This window comes from Macrosteles quadrilineatus, unplaced genomic scaffold (genome assembly GCF_028750875.1).
Source record: "Macrosteles quadrilineatus isolate MER2022 unplaced genomic scaffold, UCM_ALF_1.0 Scaffold_9__3_contigs__length_116548681, whole genome shotgun sequence".
Classification (NCBI taxonomy): domain Eukaryota; kingdom Metazoa; phylum Arthropoda; class Insecta; order Hemiptera; family Cicadellidae; genus Macrosteles; species Macrosteles quadrilineatus.
In genome coordinates, this window is record NW_026542602.1 from 101,846,584 (window position 1) to 101,858,733 (window position 12,150).

Below are 12,150 nucleotides of genomic sequence, written 5' to 3' on the forward strand. Positions count from 1 at the left end.
GTGTTTGTTTATTTACTCGAAAAAGATGTTTGTGGTGTTTTATGTAGATTTAGGAGGGTTATGTTTGGTTTTAAAGAAAGGTTGTATACGTTTTGTAAAGTATTGCTCAAAGTTTCATTTTGTAATTTATATAGTAAGCTACATGTAAAGAGGCTTGACTAAAGTTGAAGAATTATGGCAAAACATGTCATTCGTGAAGCATCAATGTAAGCAATTAACGCTGTTGCTACACTAAGGTATGTTGTCATATACTTTTGGATCTATTAACATAAAAAGTAGGAGTTTGAAAGTAAGTAGGTTTACACTTTTAAATCAGTTTATATTTTCAAACTAAATCATAGAATTGCCGTATTTTAAAACACACATCAGAATTACTTTAATAATAGCCCTCTAGGTCACATTTTCTTCCCGTTGAAAAGCACGGGTAGCTTGTTACTATCTATTTTGATGTTGTTATAACCGTAAAAATAAATGTTTACTAAATAATCGATTATGATCCAAAATATTATATACTCCCAAAAGTAAATAAAGCGAAACTAAAATTGAGTGGTTATATTTAACTTATTAATAAAAAATAACAATTAATTAGTCATAAAAATACAAAATATTAAATTAATTTCCACGGAAGCGATTGATGTTGTGAACCTCTCTTTTGGCTAGAGGGGTCCATCGATTACCTGTTACTTTTCATTGTTGTGTTTTATTAAAGAAACACTTTCAACCGAATGTTGTTCGATCATGTTCATTGTCAACGTATTTCATCATTGAAATTGACAGCCACTCTTATTGACGTTACTCGTTCGTTTGTCAAACGGTTATTTCTAGGGAAGTTCTATTTCATTTTCATAATTCTATGTCACAAAAACATTTAATAAATGATAACTATTTTTAAATATGGATTAACTAATTAATATTTGAATTATATTCAATCGTAGATTTAACCTGAAAGGTAAAGTAAACCTACGTTTTAGTAATATTGCAAATTTAAACCATCACCAACATTCTTCGAAAACTTTTTAAAATCCTCGCCCTTGTCTTAACATCTAGTTGACAAAAAATAGCTTCGTTAAATTAGGTTGTGCTGGAAGATTCAATTTAGTATTCAAGGTTTGGTGCGACACTACTTTTTGTTTCGTACGTCCGCAATGAGTGAAAATTACCCTATTAATGTCTATTTGGTGAAACGAGCTCTGTAACTTATTACATTACACAAAATTTAATCAATGTACAAAATACCTACGAATAATTTAATATTCATCTGGTTTGATGTTCTAAAAACTCACCAAGGCATACCATAAACAATTGATGATTTAAACGCAATTAAATGGATGTTATTAGTACTCAGTGTTACCTTGTTAAGAGATAATTTTATATTCTGTAACCTACAAGAGACCTTGTTTAATTTTTACAGATCAATAACTCAAGTGACTAAGAAAGACAATGGTCTTAATTCGACCTTTATATAATCACAGTGTTACAGGAAAAACATTCACACTGCAAACATTTTTGTAATAACATCTGTGACTGCCATAAGTTGGGAAATATAATTTACGAATATTTTTTTAAAATACAGTTCTGGTTTTAAAGTCAATCGGTTGAATGGTTTTACATTATCTCTAGCACGCGCTATGGTAAAGTTAGAGTGACTATATTTCCAGTGTTACAAAATCTGTTCGCCACGAGAGCGGAACAAGTGGAGAGCCTACTACAGTGAAGGGTCAGGTAATTTGGTTGCCACTAACGAATACAGCCCAGTCCACGTCTTGCACTGCATTACTACTGGCTCTTGTATTACGCACCAAGGCTTCATATACGGATATTTGGTATATATTTTTCCAAAATATATTTTAATTACAAACATTGCTGGCTTATTAAGCAAAGCATTTGCATTTTTTCCATTTACATTTTTTTAATTATTTTTTCCACTTTGGATGTCAATCATTTGTAATCCAGATATTATTTGTTATTTGCAAAATGAATTATAATTTGACCCCACATAGTGCGTGGCTTCGGTTTAAGCCGGTTTCTAAAAGAATTGAGCTCCCTACTGTTGTTGTTCATGCACGAATTAGTCATACTAAGTAACAATACAATAGTAGAAAGGGTAATATAAACCTGACAGTTGTATTTTCTCTTAAATCTTAACACCTGCAATGACGATATGAATTAAAGAAGAATCTATTTTTATTATTATTGCTGGTGACATGAAAGCATGTATTGTTGTGTAATACGTATAATACATGTATAGGTATAAGGTGGCTATTACCAATCGGCAGACGTACTTAATATTACTTAGGTTTTATGCAGTACTACGTAGTTTTAAAGCGAGCTATATAAGGTTAAAAGAATATAGTAAGGTATATAAATGAATTTAAGGTAAAAAAATATACTATAGAAATTAAAAGTAGTTTTTACTGGATCGTCGAAGTGGAGTCAGGAATACCAACTGAAGTAAAGCTGAATAGCACAAGATTTTATGAAAGATCCTTCAACGCTGTCTGTATTCATAATATTCCAGTATTTTTGGAGATGAGTAATATTAAATAAAATACATCATAGTGAATTTAAATGTTATCATATAGCCATTAGCAATGAATAATACAAAATTTTTTTACTAATTAAAACAAAACCTTTAGGTTTACATTTTATCCATATTTTATCACTCATGATTATTTCCCTCAAATTGGTATTTTTCGTAAAACTTCAGAACCGATTGATGTATTATTTTTATATTCTTCATTAATTTGATTCCTTTGTGCAACGGCCCAAACAATAATATTTTCATTATTTTATCATTATTTTTGTCGTTTTGTATTTTGTTTATTTCATCGTTGGTCGTTGGTCATTAATTACAATCACTATCTATATGTACAGAAATAATCACTGTTATATTCCACAATACTCACGATTCAAAGTATGTTTTATATTGAATATAAAGCCAAAGCTACAGAGTTTTTACACAACCATATATACTGTATATTCTAGTATACAATGTACTGCGTCACTTAACAATTATAGTATACTAATATCCGTAATGTTAAGTCTTTTAGTTATAATAATTTACTTGTTTGATTGATTATTTGATTACTATCCTATATTCTAATATAAGTTATGTCTGTTTGCCTGTCTGTCTGTAATATATATATCGAAGTCCAACGGAAGGATTTTGACTAAATTTGGGATTAGGGACTTATTATAATATATTATTTAATATTAGAATAGCCCTAAATACTTGATTGGTGACAGCCACTACTTCAGGGAAATTCGTATTTTGCTACACAACTCATTTGAAAATATAAAACAAAAGACTTGAAACATTTGTTTATAACAAGCCATCCACAGTATAAAAAAATCCAGTACATAGTGATAATCATCGGTTGATGTAACTATTGAGCAGAGAGTACATTTACTTGACATAGGGCAAAGTTGAGCAAGTCAGTGTTGATAAGTGATGAGTGTTTCGCGCTGGGGCCGTTTGAGTGCACTGGAGTCAACTCAATGTTTCACTCTTTTAACATTTGTATGCACTCTTTTTTTACATAATTTGGACAGCTGTATTCATAATAAATTGAAATTCCACTGGAACTTAAATAATGAAAGCCATAATGAGTTGTAAAAAAGAGAGTTTCCTTTATATTGCTTTTACAATCTATATAAACTATACCGAGCCATGGGTCGGTCCCCCGTTATCTAATACTGTAGTAGCCTACTATTTAGACTCTAGGAACCCGAATGGTAAAAAAGGTAACTTCATGTATACGGTTTAATATTATAATACAGAATTTGTAGGAATAAACTGTAATATAAGGTAAACTGTTTGATGGATAAGAGTAAGAGTACCTACTGTATATTAAGGTGCGTCGAACATGTATTATTAGTTTGCTGATTGTATTTATTTGGAGAACCACACTTAACATCTGCAGAATGTACAAGAAAATAGCATGTATGTTTGATTTGTTTGCACATTGTTACGAACAGTACTTTCCCTCACTAAATTTGAGATTACGGTTTCAAAAAAGGATATACACGCCCGGGAACTAAATTGATCAGCTGTTCTCAATGACATTCAAGTACCAAGCCATTTGATTGATCTGCTTATATGTTAAAGGAAAAAAAACTGGAACCTGAAACAGGTCTGAACGAATAGCTTTAACACATTTTTAAGGTGTTTTCGATTACCTGTAAACTTTTTGTTTGATCATGTGTTTGAACTAACGTTTAACATTTCTATTTATCTTATATTTACTAGATTTGTTTTGATTAATTTGATTTGGACAAACTAAGTAACCTATAAATTGTTGGTATGATCGTATTTATTCAAGTAATTAAACATTTTTAATTTAAAATTTAGATTTGAAATTTTACAGTATCTTGAAATTCAATTAATAGCAACGAGTTTTTAAAACGAGATTTTTGTTTAAACACCCAAGAAGGAATCGTTACTGTGAATATCACAGTTGTTTAATTCAAATATTCAATATATTTTAAATTAAAAACAAATTTTTTCGTTTGTGGTTTTAAGGTTGCACAATAAGATTCCCGTTGTCCATACATAATTTCTTCCCTACACTGATATTTCGCCAACATTTATTTGTATATATATATAGAGCTCTTGAACATTTGCCATATCATAAGCATTATTGACGACACGTGACAAGGAGGTATGAGTGCCAATCAATGGCTATTGGTTTTATAAACACTTGAGTACCGTGAAATGTAATGAAGCTGTTTAACTTGGTTGATTACTCATCTAATAAAAAAAAAAAAAAAATACTACGCTGAATATGACTATTGATTTTTAGTATACAAAAAAGTACAATATAATTCATGGAGTGTCACATTTTGAATCTATTTATTTTACGTCAGGATATATAATAAGTCAGGGTATTTTGTTTGTTAAAAAGAATGTGTAATCAATGCCTACTCAGAAATATTTATTATGCAATGATAAATTCTAAATTGGAGTATGGTTTAGCTATCTATGGAGGATCTTACTTTTCGTCAATTAAACCATTAATTATCTTGCAAAAAACCTTTATAAGGATAATTAGTATCAAATGTAGAATAGAACATGCAGCACCACTATTTAAAAAGTTAGAAATTTAGCCTTTGAGAAATTTATATATGTATAAAGTTTTACGAATATTTTATAAAAGTAGAGATGAGGTTGAAACTATGTCTGAAGAAGAATAACATTACGAAATAGGTATAACGCAATAGTTCCAAAACCAAATTTAACAGCTTTCAAGAAATTCATTTATACCTTGCACCTAAAATGTCTAATGCTCTACCATTCAATGTCAAAACCATCTCAGAAGCAGATTATTCTAGGCAGCTGTGGCATTATTTATTAAGTTTAGAAAATGTTAAAATGCACTTTTATGGAATTTAGTATGTATAGTATAGAAGTGACGAATATAGATAATAAGTAATATAAATACTTACTCTGTTGTATCATTTTTGTTTGTAAGTGTATCGATTTTTACTCTGAGCTAAAGAAGATCACTGTGTAGAACTCACACTCACTGTATATTATAACCTAGTGATATAAGGGACCAGACAAAACCGCCGGTTATTTTTTTTTTTTTTTTCTTTTGTAAATGTATTTTTGTGTTTGTTTGTTGTATGGAAAAACAATAAAGATTTCTTAAAAAAATAGTTTTTTTGAGTTATTTTGCAACTAATGTACTGAAATATTTAACAACAACTTTCAATTTAGATTAAATTTTGTAGAAATTTCTTATGGTTTGGTTTTATAACAAATTAAGTTGCTTAGCTAATGGAACAAATTAGACATTTAAATTTAAATTTTACAAAATAGCCTACTAATACAACAGTTTCCACTTACACAAAGTGCTTCCATGACTTACCAGTACTGTTAAATACTAGAAAAAATGACAAAAAATACAGTTAAATGATGTTACACTCCGTTAGAAGGAAACCACGAACCATCCGTCAAATGAAATTCGAATTGCTTCACTAAAATTCACTTTTAAAGCCATAACGCCAAGATTGATCATTAAACTTAGGACTAAGCCCCGTGATTCGAATTCCCTTTTACATTTGATGAAATCCTAATCCTAAAATTCTTAGGTTTTAACAATTCCAATATTTCCTGTTACACTGTATTTAGTAGACATGTAGTAAGTACAATTATCGAATATGTTAGTCATGCAATTTCAAAGCTTGATGACATTGTTAGTAGTCTTTTCATATTATAGTGTAACATAATACCCTCTCATTTACTGCTGATAAGCACTTGTAATTTGATCAATGTTATATCACTATTCTATATATATTATGAGTAGAGTTTGTACATTTCTTATCACATACTAATCCCTTGCAACTAGAAAACATCTTTACCTTTGCTTCAAGAATAACTTCCAAAAGGGTCTTATAGCCTGTTAAATATTGTTGTGCTTATCAAATGTATATCATCACAAACTTTTAAATGGTCGGGTCGTGTGTGTGTGTTGATTAAGAAAATTACAACAAAATATGAATATGATATAAGATTCATAACTGCTGCTTGCATAAACAATGTCAACTAATATATTACTATTTGAACTGTTACAAATAGACTGCAAAAGAGGATGTGGATAATTACATTGACCAAAGACTGCTCTTGTAGTATACTAATGAGTTTACCCGAGCAAACCTTGCTCACTACGTACTAATGATAGATTGAGCTTATTGTGTTTGATACCAAAGTAGCTATTTAATAGGGGAACTAAATTGATTCCTTACGTTAATACATCAACAGGGGGTGTGGTGCTAGGCTAGTGGTTAGTGTCTCGGGACGGGTTCAATTCACGGTTCATCTACAAAACTTAATTGGGTTTTGGACCGGTTGACCTTAAAACTGTTTAATATCAAACTAACTTTGACTAAACAAAAAAAAATCCACTGTCCTAGAAAAGAACAGTTTTCGTTTCGCATTGAAATCAACAAACAGATGGGGGAAACAACGGTCTTGGCTACTTTCAAACCTCTTTCAATACTTTCTTTTATGTTAATCAAGGATTTCGTCCCCTGATTTATGATAAGAAAACAAAATTTAATTTTAATTTTTATACACGATTTTACTGTAGGTAAAAAATGGTATCACAAATTCTTTCAGTTTTAAAGCACTTAATACAGAACTAACCTTAATCCATCCATAAACCTTAATAATAGTTAATGCAATATTTAGCCAAACTAACAAAAAAAGATGATTTAAAACAAAAAAGTATACTACGACATGAGCAAATTGTATCAACTTTGATTGTAGCCAATTGGTCAAAAACAATAGAGGGCAATTACAAGCAATTCAAGTAAAACTAATAGACAGTCTTTTTATTTTCAATAAAAAAAGTTTACCAATACAAAGTTGCATGGACAATCATAAAGTACGGGTGGTACAGGATTAGTATGGATGAAACAGCCGATTTCTAGGTTAGTCTCAAAGGTCGTATATTTCCGAGGCTCAGGATTGTTTACTACATGGTTTAGTGTAAAAGGTTCACTGTTCTGTGCCAACTGCTATTTACATTTTATGCTTTTCCAATTTGTATTGATTGATATACATTTAATTTGACAATCAATTAGTGAGTTTTGTCTACTGATATTACGTATCGTCAAAAAAGCTTTATTTGGACGAATATGAAGTTGAAAAGCTTCGTGGATCTAGTGTTTGCCTGGTAATCAAACATGTGCTTGTTCTATCCTGAGATTGGTACATATTTTTTAATTTTCAATTCATACCCAGTTTTTCTTGATTATTAGAAATTTGTTTAGCATAAATGGGTCCAGCCAATAAAATGCTGGTGATAGTCAGTAACAAAACAACACATAGTATCTTACTCAGTTGTAGGCTTACTAGATTTCTCATCCAGTTGTCAATTTTGAAGCTTGTTTTTCGTGTCTAGTTCATGTCCGGTGACATTGTCGACGCAATTTTGTTGCTTTTGCTATAGGCTTAATTTCATTATGCGCTTTACTCTTTAGTATGCTTTATCTATGGTTATACTACTCTTACCTTGCATCCACATTTATCGAAAAATATGCATGAAAAATATGCAAGCGAGGTTGCTGCGTCAAGAATAAATGATTTTTCCTACAGTCACCCGACGATTTGGCTTCCTTGTACTGTTTATAGTACAGAAATCTGCTAATTGCTGCATATTTATACTTTGTCGTACGGTTTATACTTTGGCGCACATCAGGATTCCAACGAAACAACACAAAACAGCGTGTTTCAATAGACATCTCAAAATGACTTATATTTTAAGTTTTTTCAATACAAGATATAGGCCCTACCATAGCATGAGATTTACTAGTTCAATAAAAAATCTTTCAAATACGAACATGCCATAGTTATAAATAATTATTTCAAAGCTTTTTTTCATAAAGAAAATGGTGGAATAATAATTTTTACTATTTTGATTCTTTAAAAAGTTTTGTATTTTTGTAGAAAGTTATTTTGTTTTTACCTCTAAGAAGGTCACAGTCAAGAACAGTGTCCCAACATTGCTGTGGAAATACATGTCCTTTGGACGTGATCGCTGATATTTTATCTCTTTACTGGAATTACGTGACAGCATTATGTTTGGAATGTATTCAGCAGTTTGCGAAGGCGATACAAATGCAATGGGCTTCCCTATTAGAATTAGATTAAGGAACAATATTATCATTTTTATTATATTATAGTGTTCTTTTAATGTACCACCTTTACATCCTAGGACGCCAGACACCAACCCGGAACTGTTTCACACATTAATTCATAATAGTCCTAGAGGGTTGAGGCATTATCACATATATTGAATCCATTGTTGATTGGTGGGATTTGAACCCGGGACCTCGGACAACGATGCCCCGTGATCTACCAATAGACCAGCCCACCTGGCCAAAAATAATATTTTAGTAAATACAAAATATGTTTATGGTTCAACTATTTATACTTGTTTAAATCATAATTACGATACAAATTTGTAGGGTACTTTTCCCGACTTTTACTTTAATTCCTGGATTCTGACTTTTCAGCTTTTCTTCTAGACCCTCTCATCAACTGACACTTTATGAGTGCGGGGTGCAGGTGCTGAACACGTCTCTCGACTGCACCAAGCTCGACACGCCTTTAGTACGGGTTGCCGGGGCTCAACACGCCTCTCCTTTCCACCGGGCCAAGCGCAACACTCCTTTCGGCTGTACTGTGGGCTCAAATCGGGGAGCCAGCTGGCGTAGTGGTTAGAGCGCGGGACTTAGTCCCTGAGGTCCCGGGTTCGATCCCCGCCAAGTCACCAATGGATTTTATCTAAGTGATAATGCCGCAACCCCTAGGTCTAGCCTGAAGTAATGTGAAAAACAATTCCAGGCTCGTGCCTAGCGTCCTTAGGAAAAAAAAAAAAAAAACTGTGGGCTCAATAAGCCACCAGAGGCACCTTAAGGTTAGCCCGGAGGCCCAACCGAGTTGAGTCTCCCACGAAGAAGTAAGATACAGAGGATACCAAGTGCTACTTCTGAGACAACCGTGCACTTTTAGCTCTGGTATGGTGGGGTGGAAATGTACTAGTCTTGAGCAAGGAACAGCGATTGTCACATAGCATATTTGTACAGCAGTTGTAGCGCACAAGGTCTTCCTACAGTGTGAGCATCTGCATTCAAATATTGTATACATTCCTTTACCTTATTCTAAAAAAGTATATTGTTATGAATTTATTTGTATGCTTCGGTTATATCATAGAGGGTGACGTGTTGGCAAACCACTGATGATCAATTATTTTTAATTGGCAAATCCCCTTCTGCAATACCCTCTTTTCCCTCTAGAATACAAAATCATCAACAATTTAAAGATACAGTACTTTCATATATATACATGGTTCATTCAGTGTGTAAACCAAAATTCAAAATATTAATTTTGATTGTGTATTTTTTTTATTAAAAGATATGTTGTACATTAGGTATGTACATCGAAGGACTCCAATAATTAATGTTTGGAGTCGTTTGCAGAAGTTTTGAGTCAATTGAATACTCTCCTTCTAAATACATAGAATAATTACGGCGTATTTGAGATGTTATGATAATACAAAGTTAGTATTGCAAAAGAGTGGTATACGCTACTTTTATTTAGCTTGCTTTTGTTTTTGGAATTTGTGTCCAGTATAAAACTATCTATTTTAAATGTAAGTTTAATATTTACCTGTTATTTTAAGCAATTTTAAAGCACTTACTAAGCTTACACACTTAACTTGACGTATTTTTCTATTAGATAAATTATTAACCTCTGCAAAACGTTTTTTTGCAAATTGAAGTTTTTAAGAATGATTTTTACTTGGTTTCAGTCATTGTTACTAAAATCACCGTATAAGCTAAACATTGGTTTTCTATACAATATTGATACAGAATGAAAACCTACCTATTTGCGAAAAATGTCCGCTCAGCTTGAAACTTACGGTTCTGTTAGTTTAAATCACAAGAGAGGTATTTGAGACAGTATTTACCAACCTGATCAAACACTTGACACATAACTGAACCGTCTGTTTCTTTAACTTCGTTTGAATAATGCAGTTCTTGAATTTTAGTTTTGACATTTATATTACGTTTATATTTATTTATACTAGTGGTCGTCCTGTGGTCGAAACTCGACCAAAAATAATTAATGTACAGACTTCTCTATTTTCTCCCCACACTGTAAATAACACATGTGATTTGAATTTCTTCCATTTGTTTTGATTTTCTGTTTACATTTTGTTGTTATTTCGTCACCATCATGGCAACCCATATGCTCCATGTTAATTTTTTGAAGTTTTCAAATTAATTTTTTGTGCTTATTTGTTAGCCTATTTTAATTTATAAAGGGATTCTGCACATCTACAGGCAAATATCTTTCCAACAGTATGCGTAGATTTCCCCTGCGATGCACACGACCTGAGAAAAAAGGTTTTAAAGAAACATGCTTGCCTATTAATATATAGATAGATAGATTATATTTCACTTCCGCTGCTAAGTTCTCAAGCTGTTAAAGCAATAACAAAATAAAGTTGAGAACATTATTTTATTACGAACATCTTAAAAGAAGTTTGCACAAATATGTTCACACTTTATTTAAAATTGCCCAAATTTGAGCATATTTCTTGTAAATCTTTTATGTACAACATTAAAGGTCTCCAAAATATCCTTAATGGCAGCATTTTAAATTTGTACGTTGAAAATACTTGCAACACTTTATACGTGCCATTTTTTTCACATAACAGTCATATTTTTCTCTGACAAAGAGCACACATGTATCTTATTAAAAACAAATCTCAATTATTGAATATGATTGTTTTTGAGAATTGTATTTTCATACGGGCACACTGCTTTAATAATGAATTCTCTAGCGTCACTTTATAAACCCGAAATAGTATATTTCGTACCTAGGGCTGAAAATGAGGTTTTTCCGGCTTGAAATAGCTTTTAAAACGATGGATCATTTCGATAATAATTTCGGTCCGTGGTACGAACACTATCTTTCACCACACTATACCATATTACCACTATTCACCACAATAATAATGCACATTGATAGTCAACAGAACTACATCTTTAAGGTTATGTGAAGAAATAATTTGAGGAATCACCAAAAATAATAACAGTAATAATAATAATAATAGTTGCTAGGCAGTGGTGATAATAAAACAATTCTATCGTAATGCTATGTATACTGATGAAAGTAAGCGGACAGATGATTTTGCGGCCCTGGGGATGTAAAAACCTGCTCGGACCCAAAATGAAGATGACAGCTGGCATGGCCAGCAAAACGTAACTTTCAGCCACCAATTGACGTATGTAAAACAGCTAAAAACATCATAGTGTGGTGAAAAATTAATTTATTTTTGTTTGCAACCAAATTGCATTCAGTTTAGGAATATAATTAAACAAAATAATGCGGATAAGCTCTCAAAGACGAGTGTAGAGCACACAGGCACAGACAATGGAATAAACCTTAAAGGACATGGAATAAATGGAATAAACATTAAAGTATTATATTGTCTGTGACACAGGTAAATATAATCACCAACAACTCTTTTAGCCACAGCCACGATGGATTTGAACTCTAAACCATTTTGTATCAGTTGTGGTTAGTTGTCTGTGATGATATTCGATTCATTTCCCGACCTATATGCTGTCACG